The sequence below is a fragment of the Anas platyrhynchos genome, chromosome 2, assembly GCF_047663525.1.
Source record: "Anas platyrhynchos isolate ZD024472 breed Pekin duck chromosome 2, IASCAAS_PekinDuck_T2T, whole genome shotgun sequence".
Taxonomy (NCBI): Eukaryota; Metazoa; Chordata; class Aves; order Anseriformes; family Anatidae; genus Anas; species Anas platyrhynchos.
The window spans coordinates 2758-15795 of NC_092588.1; the positions used below are offsets into that span (position 1 = coordinate 2758).

Sequence of the window (13038 nt, forward strand, 5' to 3'; positions counted from 1 at the left end):
ACCCTAACCCTAACCCTAACCCAACCCTAACCCTAACCCTAACCCTAACCCTAACCCTAACCCTAACCCTAACCCTAACCCTAACCCTAACCCTAACCCTAACCCTAACCCTAACCCTAACCCTAACCCTAACCCTAACCCTAACCTAACCCTAACCCTAACCCTAACCCTAACCCTAACCCTAACCCTAACCCTAACCCTAACCCTAACCCTAACCCTAACCCTAACCCTAACCCTAACCCTAACCCTAACCCTAACCCTAACCCTAACCCTAACCCTAACCCTAACCCTAACCCTAACCCTAACCCTAACCCTAACCCTAACCCTAACCCTAACCCTAACCCTAACCCTAACCCTAACCCTAACCCTAACCCTAACCCTAACCCTAACCCTAACCCTAACCCTAACCCTAACCCTAACCCTAACCCTAACCCTAACCCTAACCCTAACCCTAACCCTAACCCTAACCCTAACCCTAACCCTAACCCTAACCCTAACCCTAACCCTAACCCTAACCCTAACCCTAACCCTAACCCTAACCCTAACCCTAACCCTAACCCTAACCCTAACCCTAACCCTAACCCTAACCCTAACCCTAACCCTAACCCTAACCCTAACCCTAACCCTAACCCTAACCCTAACCCTAACCCTAACCCTAACCCTAACCCTAACCCTAACCCTAACCCTAACCCTAACCCTAACCCTAACCCTAACCCTAACCCTAACCCTAACCCTAACCCTAACCCTAACCCTAACCCTAACCCTAACCCTAACCCTAACCCTAACCCTAACCCTAACCCTAACCCTAACCCTAACCCTAACCCTAACCCTAACCCTAACCCTAACCCTAACCCTAACCCTAACCCTAACCCTAACCCTAACCCTAACCCTAACCCTAACCCTAACCCTAACCCTAACCCTAACCCTAACCCTAACCCTAACCCTAACCCTAACCCTAACCCTAACCTAACCCTAACCCTAACCCTAACCCTAACCCTAACCCTAACCCTAACCTAACCCTAACCCTAACCCTAACCCTAACCCTAACCCTAACCCTAACCCTAACCCTAACCCTAACCCTAACCCTAACCCTAACCCTAACCCTAACCCTAACCCTAACCCTAACCCTAACCCTAACCCTAACCCTAACCCTAACCCTAACCCTAACCCTAACCCTAACCCTAACCCTAACCCTAACCCTAACCCTAACCCTAACCCTAACCCTAACCCTAACCCTAACCCTAACCCTAACCCTAACCCTAACCCTAACCCTAACCCTAACCCTAACCCTAACCCTAACCCTAACCCTAACCCTAACCCTAACCCTAACCCTAACCCTAACCCTAACCCTAACCCTAACCCTAACCCTAACCCTAACCCTAACCCTAACCCTAACCCTAACCCTAACCCTAACCCTAACCCTAACCCTAACCCTAACCCTAACCCTAACCCTAACCCTAACCCTAACCCTAACCCTAACCCTAACCCTAACCCTAACCCTAACCCTAACCCTAACCCTAACCCTAACCCTAACCCTAACCCTAACCCTAACCCTAACCCTAACCCTAACCCTAACCCTAACCCTAACCCTAACCCTAACCCTAACCCTAACCCTAACCCTAACCCTAACCCTAACCCTAACCCTAACCCTAACCCTAACCCTAACCCTAACCCTAACCCTAACCCTAACCCTAACCCTAACCCTAACCCTAACCCTAACCCTAACCCTAACCCTAACCCTAACCCTAACCCTAACCCTAAACCCTAACCCTAACCCTAACCCTAACCCTAACCCTAACCCTAACCCTAACCCTAACCCTAACCCTAACCCTAACCCTAACCCTAACCCTAACCCTAACCCTAACCCTAACCCTAACCCCTAACCCTAACCCTAACCCTAACCCTAACCCTAACCCTAACCCTAACCCTAACCCTAACCCTAACCCTAACCCTAACCCTAACCCTAACCCTAACCCTAACCCTAACCTAACCCTAACCCTAACCCTAACCCTAACCCTAACCCTAACCCTAACCCTAACCCTAACCCTAACCCTAACCCTAACCCTAACCCTAACCCTAACCCTAACCCTAACCCTAACCCTAACCCTAACCCTAACCCTAACCCTAACCCTAACCCTAACCCTAACCCTAACCCTAACCCTAACCCTAACCCTAACCCTAACCCTAACCCTAACCCTAACCCTAACCCTAACCCTAACCCTAACCCTAACCCTAACCCTAACCCTAACCCTAACCCTAACCCTAACCCTAACCCTAACCCTAACCCTAACCCTAACCCTAACCCTAACCCTAACCCTAACCCTAACCCTAACCCTAACCCTAACCCTAACCCTAACCCTAACCCTAACCCTAACCCTAACCCTAACCCTAACCCTAACCCTAACCCTAACCCTAACCCTAACCCTAACCCTAACCCTAACCCTAACCCTAACCCTAACCCTAACCCTAACCCTAACCCTAACCCTAACCCTAACCCTAACCCTAACCCTAACCCTAACCCTAACCCTAACCCTAACCCTAACCCTAACCCTAACCCTAACCCTAACCCTAACCCTAACCCTAACCCTAACCCTAACCCTAACCCTAACCCTAACCCTAACCCTAACCCTAACCCTAACCCTAACCCTAACCCTAACCCTAACCCTAACCCTAACCCTAACCCTAACCCTAACCCTAACCCTAACCCTAACCCTAACCCTAACCCTAACCCTAACCCTAACCCTAACCCTAACCCTAACCCTAACCCTAACCCTAACCCTAACCCTAACCCTAACCCTAACCCTAACCCTAAACCCTAACCCTAACCCTAACCCTAACCCTAACCCTAACCCTAACCCTAACCCTAACCCTAACCCTAACCCTAACCCTAACCCTAACCCTAACCCTAACCCTAACCCTAACCCTAACCCTAACCCTAACCCTAACCCTAACCCTAACCCTAACCCTAACCCTAACCCTAACCCTAACCCTAACCCTAACCCTAACCCTAACCCTAACCCTAACCCTAACCCTAACCCTAACCCTAACCCTAACCCTAACCCTAACCCTAACCCTAACCCTAACCCTAACCCTAACCCTAACCCTAACCCTAACCCTAACCCTAACCCTAACCCTAACCCTAACCCTAACCCTAACCTAACCCTAACCCTAACCCTAACCCTAACCCTAACCCTAACCCTAACCCTAACCCTAACCCTAACCCTAACCCTAACCCTAACCCTAACCCTAACCCTAACCCTAACCCTAACCCTAACCCTAACCCTAACCCTAACCCTAACCCTAACCCTAACCCTAACCCTAACCCTAACCCTAACCCTAACCCTAACCCTAACCCTAACCCTAACCCTAACCCTAACCCTAACCCTAACCCTAACCCTAACCCTAACCCTAACCCTAACCCTAACCCTAACCCTAACCCTAACCCTAACCCTAACCCAACCCTAACCCTAACCCTAACCCTAACCCTAACCCTAACCCTAACCCTAACCCTAACCCTAACCCTAACCCTAACCCTAACCCTAACCCTAACCCTAACCCTAACCCTAACCCTAACCCTAACCCTAACCCTAACCCTAACCCTAACCCTAACCCTAACCCTAACCCTAACCCTAACCCTAACCCTAACCCTAACCCTAACCCTAACCCTAACCCTAACCCTAACCCTAACCCTAACCCTAACCCTAACCCTAACCCTAACCCTAACCCTAACCCTAACCCTAACCCTAACCCTAACCCTAACCCTAACCCTAACCCTAACCCTAACCCTAACCCTAACCCTAACCCTAACCCTAACCCTAACCCTAACCCTAACCCTAACCCTAACCCTAACCCTAACCCTAACCCTAACCCTAACCCTACCCTAACCCTAACCCTAACCCTAACCCTAACCCTAACCCTAACCCTAACCCTAACCCTAACCCTAACCCTAACCCTAACCCTAACCCTAACCCTAACCCTAACCCTAACCCTAACCCTAACCCTAACCCTAACCCTAACCCTAACCCTAACCCTAACCCTAACCCTAACCCTAACCCTAACCTAACCCTAACCCTAACCCTAACCCTAACCCTAACCCTAACCCTAACCCTAACCCTAACCCTAACCCTAACCCTAACCCTAACCCTAACCCTAACCCTAACCCTAACCCTAACCCTAACCCTAACCCTAACCCTAACCCTAACCCTAACCCTAACCCTAACCCTAACCCTAACCCTAACCCTAACCCTAACCCTAACCCTAACCCTAACCCTAACCCTAACCCTAAACCCTAACCCTAACCCTAACCCTAACCCTAACCTAACCCTAACCCTAACCCTAACCCTAACCCTAACCCTAACCCTAACCCTAACCCTAACCCTAACCCTAACCCTAACCCTAACCCTAACCCTAACCCTAACCCTAACCCTAACCCTAACCCTAACCCTAACCCTAACCCTAACCCTAACCCTAACCCTAACCCTAACCCTACCCTAACCCTAACCCTAACCCTAACCCTAACCCTAACCCTAACCCTAACCCTAACCCTAACCCTAACCCTAACCCTAACCCTAACCCTAACCCTAACCCTAACCCTAACCCTAACCCTAACCCTAACCCTAACCCTAAACCCTAACCCTAACCCTAACCCTAACCCTAACCCTAACCCTAACCCTAACCCTAACCCTAACCCTAACCCTAACCTAACCCTAACCCTAACCCTAACCCTAACCCTAACCCTAACCCTAACCCTAACCCTAACCCTAACCCTAACCCTAACCCTAACCCTAACCCTAACCCTAACCCTAACCCTAACCCTAACCCTAACCCTAACCCTAACCCTAACCCTAACCCTAACCCTAACCCTAACCCTAACCCTAACCCTAACCCTAACCCTAACCCTAACCCTAACCCTAACCCTAACCCTAACCCTAACCCTAACCCTAACCCTAACCCTAACCCTAACCCTAACCCTAACCCTAACCCTAACCCTAACCCTAACCCTAACCCTAACCCTAACCCTAACCCTAACCCTAACCCTAACCCTAACCCTAACCCTAACCCTAACCCTAACCCTAACCCTAACCCTAACCCTAACCCTAACCCTAACCCTAACCCTAACCCTAACCCTAACCCTAACCCTAACCCTAACCCTAACCCTAACCCTAACCCTAACCCTAACCCTAACCCTAACCCTAACCCTAACCCTAACCCTAACCCTAACCCTAACCCTAACCCTAACCCTAACCCTAACCCTAACCCTAACCCTAACCCTAACCCTAACCCTAACCCTAACCCTAACCCTAACCCTAACCCTAACCCTAACCCTAACCCTAACCCTAACCCTAACCCTAACCCTAACCCTAACCCTAACCCTAACCCTAACCCTAACCCTAACCCTAACCCTAACCCTAACCCTAACCCTAACCCTAACCCTAACCCTAACCCTAACCCTAACCCTAACCCTAACCCTAACCCTAACCCTAACCCTAACCCTAACCCTAACCCTAACCCTAACCCTAACCCTAACCCTAACCCTAACCCTAACCCTAACCCTAACCCTAACCCTAACCCTAACCCTAACCCTAACCCTAACCCTAACCCTAACCCTAACCCTAACCCTAACCCTAACCCTAACCCTAACCCTAACCCTAACCCTAACCCTAACCCTAACCCTAACCCTAACCCTAACCCTAACCCTAACCCTAACCCTAACCCTAACCCTAACCCTAACCCTAACCCTAACCCTAACCCTAACCCTAACCCTAACCCTAACCCTAACCCTAACCCTAACCCTAACCCTAACCCTAACCCTAACCCTAACCCTAACCCTAACCCTAACCCTAACCCTAACCCTAACCCTAACCCTAACCCTAACCCTAACCCTAACCCTAACCCTAACCCTAACCCTAACCCTAACCCTAACCCTAACCCTAACCCTAACCCTAACCCTAACCCTAACCCTAACCCTAACCCTAACCCTAACCCTAACCCTAACCCTAACCCTAACCCTAACCCTAACCCTAACCCTAACCCTAACCCTAACCCTAACCCTAACCCTAACCCTAACCCTAACCCTAACCCTAACCCTAACCCTAACCCTAACCCTAACCCTAACCCTAACCCTAACCCTAACCCTAACCCTAACCCTAACCCTAACCCTAACCCTAACCCTAACCCTAACCCTAACCCTAACCCTAACCCTAACCCTAACCCTAACCCTAACCCTAACCCTAACCCTAACCCTAACCCTAACCCTAACCCTAACCCTAACCCTAACCCTAACCCTAACCCTAACCCTAACCCTAACCCTAACCCTAACCCTAACCCTAACCCTAACCCTAACCCTAACCCTAACCCTAACCCTAACCCTAACCCTAACCCTAACCCTAACCCTAACCCTAACCCTAACCCTAACCCTAACCCTAACCCTAACCCTAACCCTAACCCTAACCCTAACCCTAACCCTAACCCTAACCCTAACCCTAACCCTAACCCTAACCCTAACCCTAACCCTAACCCTAACCCTAACCCTAACCCTAACCCTAACCCTAACCCTAACCCTAACCCTAACCCTAACCCTAACCCTAACCCTAACCCTAACCCTAACCCTAACCCTAACCCTAACCCTAACCCCTAACCCTAACCCTAACCCCTAACCCTAACCCTAACCCCTAACCCTAACCCTAACCCCTAACCCTAACCCTAACCCCTAACCCTAACCCTAACCCCTAACCCTAACCCTAACCCCTAACCCTAACCCTAACCCCTAACCCTAACCCTAACCCTAACCCTAACCCTAACCCTAACCCTAACCCTAGTTGTCGAGAACGACATCTCCCAGTATGCTCCGGGCACCCAGCATGGCCTCCCGGAAGTCCAGAGTCCAAGGACTTCATTTCCCGGTATGCTCTGGGCACCCAACATGGCCTCCCGGAAGTCCAGAGTCCAAGGACTACATCTCCCGTTATGCTCTGGGCACCCAACATGGCTTCCCGGAAGTCCGGAGTCCCAGAACTACATCTCCCGGTATGCTCTGGGCACCCAATATGGCCTCCCGGAAGTCCAGAATCCAAGGACTCCATTTCCCGGTATGCTCTGGGCACCCAACATGGCCTCCCGGAAGTCCACAGTCCAAGGACTACATCTCCCGGTATTCTCCGGGCACCCAACATGGCCTCCCGGAAGTCCAGAGTCCCAGAACTTCATTTCCCGGTATGCTCTGGGCACCCAACATGGCCTCCCGGAAGTCCAGAGTCCAAGGACTACATCTCCCGTTATGCTCTGGGCACCCAACATGGCTTCCCGGAAGTCCAGAGTCCCAGAACTACATCTCCCGGTATGCTCTGGGCACCCAACATGGCCTCCCGGAAGTCCAGAGTCCAAGGACTACATCTCCCGGTATGCTCTGGGCATCCAACATGGCCTCCCGGAAGTCCAGAGTCCAAGGACTACATCTCCCGTTATGCTCTGGGCACCCAACATGGCCTCCCGGAAGTCCAGAGTCCAAGGACTACATCTCCCGTTATGCTATGGGCACCCAACATGGCTTCCCGGAAGTCCAGAGTCCTAGAACTACATCTCCCGGTATGCTCTGGGCACCCAACATGGCTTCCCGGAAGTCCGGAGTCCAAGAACTACATCTCCCAGCACCGCTCAGGCCCCGGGCCGCGCGTGCGCGTGAATGCAGTCGCGCTTATAGACGTCACCGCCGGAAGCCCCGTCGCGTCGTTTCCGCCCGTTGCCGCCGGCCGGTGTCGCCGACCGCGATGAGCAAGCGGAAGGCCCCGTCCGGGAGCCCCAACCAGGGCATCACGGACCTGCTGACGGGTGGGCGGGCGCTGGGGGGGCCGTGCCGCGCCTCGGCCGCTCCAACCGCGTTTCTCCCCGCAGAGCTTGTGAACTACGAGCGGAACGTCAACCGGGCCATCCACAAGTACAATGCCTACAGATACCGCCTCCCCCCCCCCCCCCCGCCCTGCGTGGGGCTGCAGGGCCCCGCCGGGGCTGGGCGCTGAGCCCTGAGCCGAGCATTTCCACACGAAGGCTGCGTCCGTCATCGCCCTGTACCCCAGCGAGATACGGAGAGGGGCCGAAGCCAAGAAGCTGGTAGTAGTCCGCGCCTTGCCTCCCGGGGGGGGCCGGGGTGTCGCGGTGGGGGGAGGTTCCCGGGGGGGGGGGGTGGCTGCTGCGGGGGCCTCACAGAGCCAGCTGGGGCCTGCAACTGTCTGCGTGCCAAGGGCTTCTGTGGTGGCAGGTTTCCCCTTCGTTGCTTTACTGCCCTGCTCAACTTGGAGGGCAGCAGAAATCAAAGCCTTGTCTAGAGTAAGTAATGCAGTCGTCAAAGTGCTGTGTTTATGCTGTTTGTGTGGAACCCTGCGTGCTCTTGTTCCCTTATGGAGCAATGTTTTGTTGTGGTTTAAGTGACATCATAGTTCTTCCTGCGGGGCTTTCTTTTTTTCCTGGCTGTAAGTGATCTTGAGGTTAACTGGTGTTTCCTTCTCGCCCAATATTTAGGATGGAGTTGGTGCTAAAATAGCAGAGAAAACTGATGAGTTTTTATCTACTGGCAAACTACGCAAATTGGAAAAGGTGTGTTTCTTCCCTTGTACTGTATTTCTCAGTAGTTGATTTTCTTTGTACTTTGCAACGTAGCCTGCTTACTGTGTGCAATTTTTGATGCTCTCTGTGGTGAGACTCGAGTCAAGCATTAGAATCACAGAACGGTTTGGGTTGGAAGGAACCTTAAACATCATCTAGTTCTAACCCCCTTGCCGTGGCCAGGGACACCTTCCCCTAAACCAGGTTGCTCAAAGCTCCATCCAACCTGGCCTTGAGCACTTCTAGGGATGGGGCATCCACATCTCCTCTGGGCAGCCTGTTCCAGTGCCTCACCACCCTCTGAGTAAAGAACTTCTTTCTAACATCTAGTCTGAATCTATCATCTTTTAGCTTAAAGTCATTACCCCTTGTTCTATCACTACACTCTCTGACAAGGAGTCCCTCCACAGCTTTCCTGTAGGCCCCCTTTAGGTATTGGAAGGTCACTAGAAGGTGTGCCCAGAGCCTTCTCTTCTCCAGGCTGAACCACCCCAGCTCCCTCAGTCTGTCTTTGTAGATAGGTGTTCCAGCCCTCTGGTCATCCGCATGGATGTCCTCTGGACTCACTCTAATAGGTCCATGTCCTTTCTGTGCTGGGAGCCCCAGAGCTGAATGCAGGGCTCCAGCTGTGGTCTCAGGAGAGAGGAGCAGAGGGGGAGAATCACCTGCCTTGACCAGCTGGTCATGCTACTTTTGATGCAGCCCAGGACATGGGTGGCTTTCTGGGCTGCAAATGCACATTCCCAGCTCTTTTTGAGTTTCTCATCAACTGACACTCCCAGGTCCTTCTCTTTGCGGCTGCTCTGAATCCATTCTCCACCCAGCCTGTGCTTGTGCTTGGGATTGCCCCCACCCAGGTGCAGGACCTTGCACTTGGCCCTGTTGAATGGTTGACGTGGAGGCTGTGCCGAGTCCAAATTAAGGAGCTAGAAGTTCTGCCAAAGTTTCAGTATTATCTATGAATGTGAATATAGTTTGTGAATGTTGTCCCTGAGAAGTGGAATTATGACTCTGGAAGGCTGTTGAATTCTGAGTTTTAAGCATGCTGTTCACCTTCACATGGGAAGTTAAGATAGTTTGTAGGCATGGTACATATGGTACTGTAGTAACGCACAGTTCTACTGTTGGTGCTGTTTTGTTCCGATTTATAGTAGCTCTCCAAAGCAGAATCTGGCCAAGTTGTTTTATCTTCTTAAGCTTCCTTTTTGTACTACAAATGGAGCAAAGAAGATTTGGTTTGTGTTATTTTGTTTTTTTTGCAGATTCGACAAGATGATACAAGTGCATCTATCAACCTCCTGACACGAGTTACTGGCATTGGGTAAAGCTTAGTTATTTTGGTGGTGTTTTGTTGTTGCTTGTTCACTTGCTTGTTTGTTCTTGTTTGTTTTATTTGGTGGAGTTATAAACAGAAGTTGTGTGATTATAAATTCTGAAAAGAATGAGTTTGGGCTGATGCTGTAGTACCCACACCAAGACCTCAGAGTTGCAGAGACAATTGCACAAGAAGAAAAGGCAGTTGTCAATTACAGACTTTGCAGTAGAGGAATAGAAGTTGGAAAGCTCCTGTGTGCAAGCTGAAAAGGGAAGGAGAAAATAGGTGATCAAAAACCATGAAAAATAGAGAAGAGTAGAATTGTTTAGGTGAAGACTTGTAACAGGCCAGCAGCTGTGTATTTTCTGTGAAGCACCAGGTAGAGTATGAACCTGGATTGCACAGTTAATGGGGAAACAGGGGAGGGTCCTGGTGCCGGAAAACTACACCGACCAGCACTCCTTGGACAGCCAGCATAGCCGATCACAGGCCGAGTGTTCGAGAATTACATTTACCAGCACTCACTGTAACCCTAGCCCTTACCGCCCTTACACAAAAAAGCCTCAAGCCCTAACCCTAAAAATCCTCGAAACCCCTACAGACCTAACCCAAACTATTTACTACACTAAACCCCTGAAGACCTATGCCTAAAACACCTAACCCAATAAATTAAGACGCTCAAATCTCAAACCCACAAAATTAAGATGCTCAAATCCCAAACCCAAAAAAATAGGACTCTCAAATCCCAAACCCCCTTCCAAAAAAGAAAAAGAAAATAAGAAAAAAAAACAAACAAAACAAAAACAACAAAAGGGGTAGACCTGGTGGCATCTGCCCTGTAACCCTGCAAAAATCATGAGGGACCTAGAACAACAAAGCAAACACACAAAATAACTTTGACATCCTATCCATAAAAGTGCTATAACAATTAATCACCTCCAAAGAGCTTCATGCAATAAATGCACATACTACTAGATTGGTTTCCTCTAAAAGATCGTACAAGACTCTGACCCACTAAAAGAACCCTGCATGTAGCTAACAGAAGAATATACAAAGCACCGACCACAAAGAGCAGCCCAGGCAGAAGGAGCTCTCTGATAGAATGCCTAGGGCTCAACATTTGGCCCCGTCCAGCACCCAAACCCAATCACCTGGGAAAGAGGAGTGGGCAAACCACAAGAAAGAGCAGGAGCAGCAGCAGCTGTGTTCTTTTATTTATTTATTTATTTATTCACCTATCCCTAGTTTACAGCATGCGGAGTGCAGACAAAAGAACTGTGGTGTTTCTAGAAGCAAAATTTACCATATTTTTGCCTCAGCTTTGAACATAGAAAGGACAATACTACCAAGAAAGTTAATGAAATATTTTCAACGGGAATTAGCACGAACCTTTCATTTATGAAGAAAAATCTAGGAGTTTAGGAAATTACACATCAAAAAAAAAAAAGACGGAATAAGCAACGCGCATGCGCGGCGCCCGGCCGCCAGCAGTACCCCATTGTGTTCAGCAGGTGGCGGCAGAGGGTGCCCGCGGGCGCCACCGCGCATGCGCGGAGCCCGGCAGCCTGCAGTACTCGTTCTCCACCAGGAGGTGGCGGCAGAGGGCCCCCGCGGGCGCCACCGCGCATGCGCTGCCACCTTCCGCCTGCTGTACCCGATTACCACCAGCAGGTGGCGGCAGAGGGAGCCCGCAGGCGCCACCGCGCATTCGGGGAGCTCGGTTGCCTGCAGTACTGGATTGCCTCCAGAAGGTGGCGGCAGAGGGCGCCCGCGGGCGACACTGTGCATGCGCGCTCCCCGGCCGCCTGCAGTACTCGCTTTCCACCAGCTGGTGGCGGCAGAGAGCGCCCACGAGAGGGCTTGTCGGGCGGATTACAGCTCGCCTACTGTGCCATTCATTATGGCTGTATTTTTTCCAACGTATTTGCTACCCACACCACGCATGGCAGCTTGTCTTACAAAGAATTCTCTCTGTTAATATTCTCTTTAACACGGGCATGAAGCATCCACTGCTCTTCTAAGCAAGCAGCCTTCCTTCTGTGCTCCATTTGGGATGCAGGACTACATGCACTGAGATTTATTCCACTCATTTTTCTTCGTCTTTTCATTGGCACAGTCTCCAAAGACGTCTGGCTTTCTTCTCACAAGAACTTAAGTAAGAACCTACTAGAAGAAAGAAAGCTGTCTCCTCTTACCACCACCTATTTAAAAGATAGTGTAGTAGAGGCAGTTCTACGCGCATAACCTGGCATTTCCAAACCACATACACACAGCACACCTGACCTAAGTAAATTCCCTCTTAGAAGTCCACCATTAGGCAAGAGAGGTGTGTTGTGGTGACATACAGCTGCCGTGTAATGATCCTGAAGGGATGAATTGCCGTATGTATTCCAAGGTATTACTGTGGGGTTTTTTTAAGTATGTTCAACGGTACAGATAAGTACATTACTGCTAAGAAAAGAGTTCAGAATTGTTTATAACGAGTTCTTTCCATGTGTCACTTTCTCACTTAACATATGCTGCTTTTGGATTTTATTTCCTTCTTGAATCTCACTGGTGTAATTCCAATGGTCAAACCACCTCTTCCAGAAAGACAAGGCCACTGCTTCACAAGAGACGGAAAAGATGTCTCACAGGCTGGCTAGTACTAAAAATAGTAATAGGAAGAGAAGTTCAGGCCATCAACTTAAATATGTTTCCCTGTCTCTTCTGCTGGCTGATCAAGTGGAATCCTCAGGACAGTCGCAGTACTTTGTGAAGAGCTTGTTAACACGAGCACAACTTCAACCTGTCTTTTAAAAGAAAGCTGTTAAAGGAGCAGGAGAATGTTTTTAAATGAGAACAACTGAAAATAAAATTATCTGAAGAGCCACTTACTACTGGCATATTACTGTTTAAAATGAAAAAATTAATTACGTGCAGGTGCTTCAGCCTTCGTTGCATTTTCTGTGATTCGCAACATTACCTTTGAATATAAGTGTAACAGGAACGGAGGAGAGGATATTAACTCGGGTAACCAAGGATTTGGTAAGCTGGAACTTGGTGTCTTTAATATTTTAGCCTTGGAGCAAAAATGTACACCCTGTACAGGCTGAGCTGACTGATGAGGCAGGTGCTCCAGGGTA

At 49.9% G+C, this 13038-nt stretch overlaps 1 long non-coding RNA gene across 1 annotated transcript; it reads left to right on the plus strand.

The window, feature by feature from the left end:
• Nucleotides 1–7669: 7669 nt before the first annotated feature.
• Nucleotides 7670–12789, plus strand: LOC113841970 (uncharacterized). The gene is made up of 4 exons (XR_003494323.3): nt 7670–7827; nt 7891–8106; nt 8515–8589; nt 9861–12789. It is a non-coding gene; the product is annotated as an uncharacterized lncRNA (long non-coding RNA).
• The last annotated feature ends 249 nt before the right edge of the window (nt 12790–13038 follow it).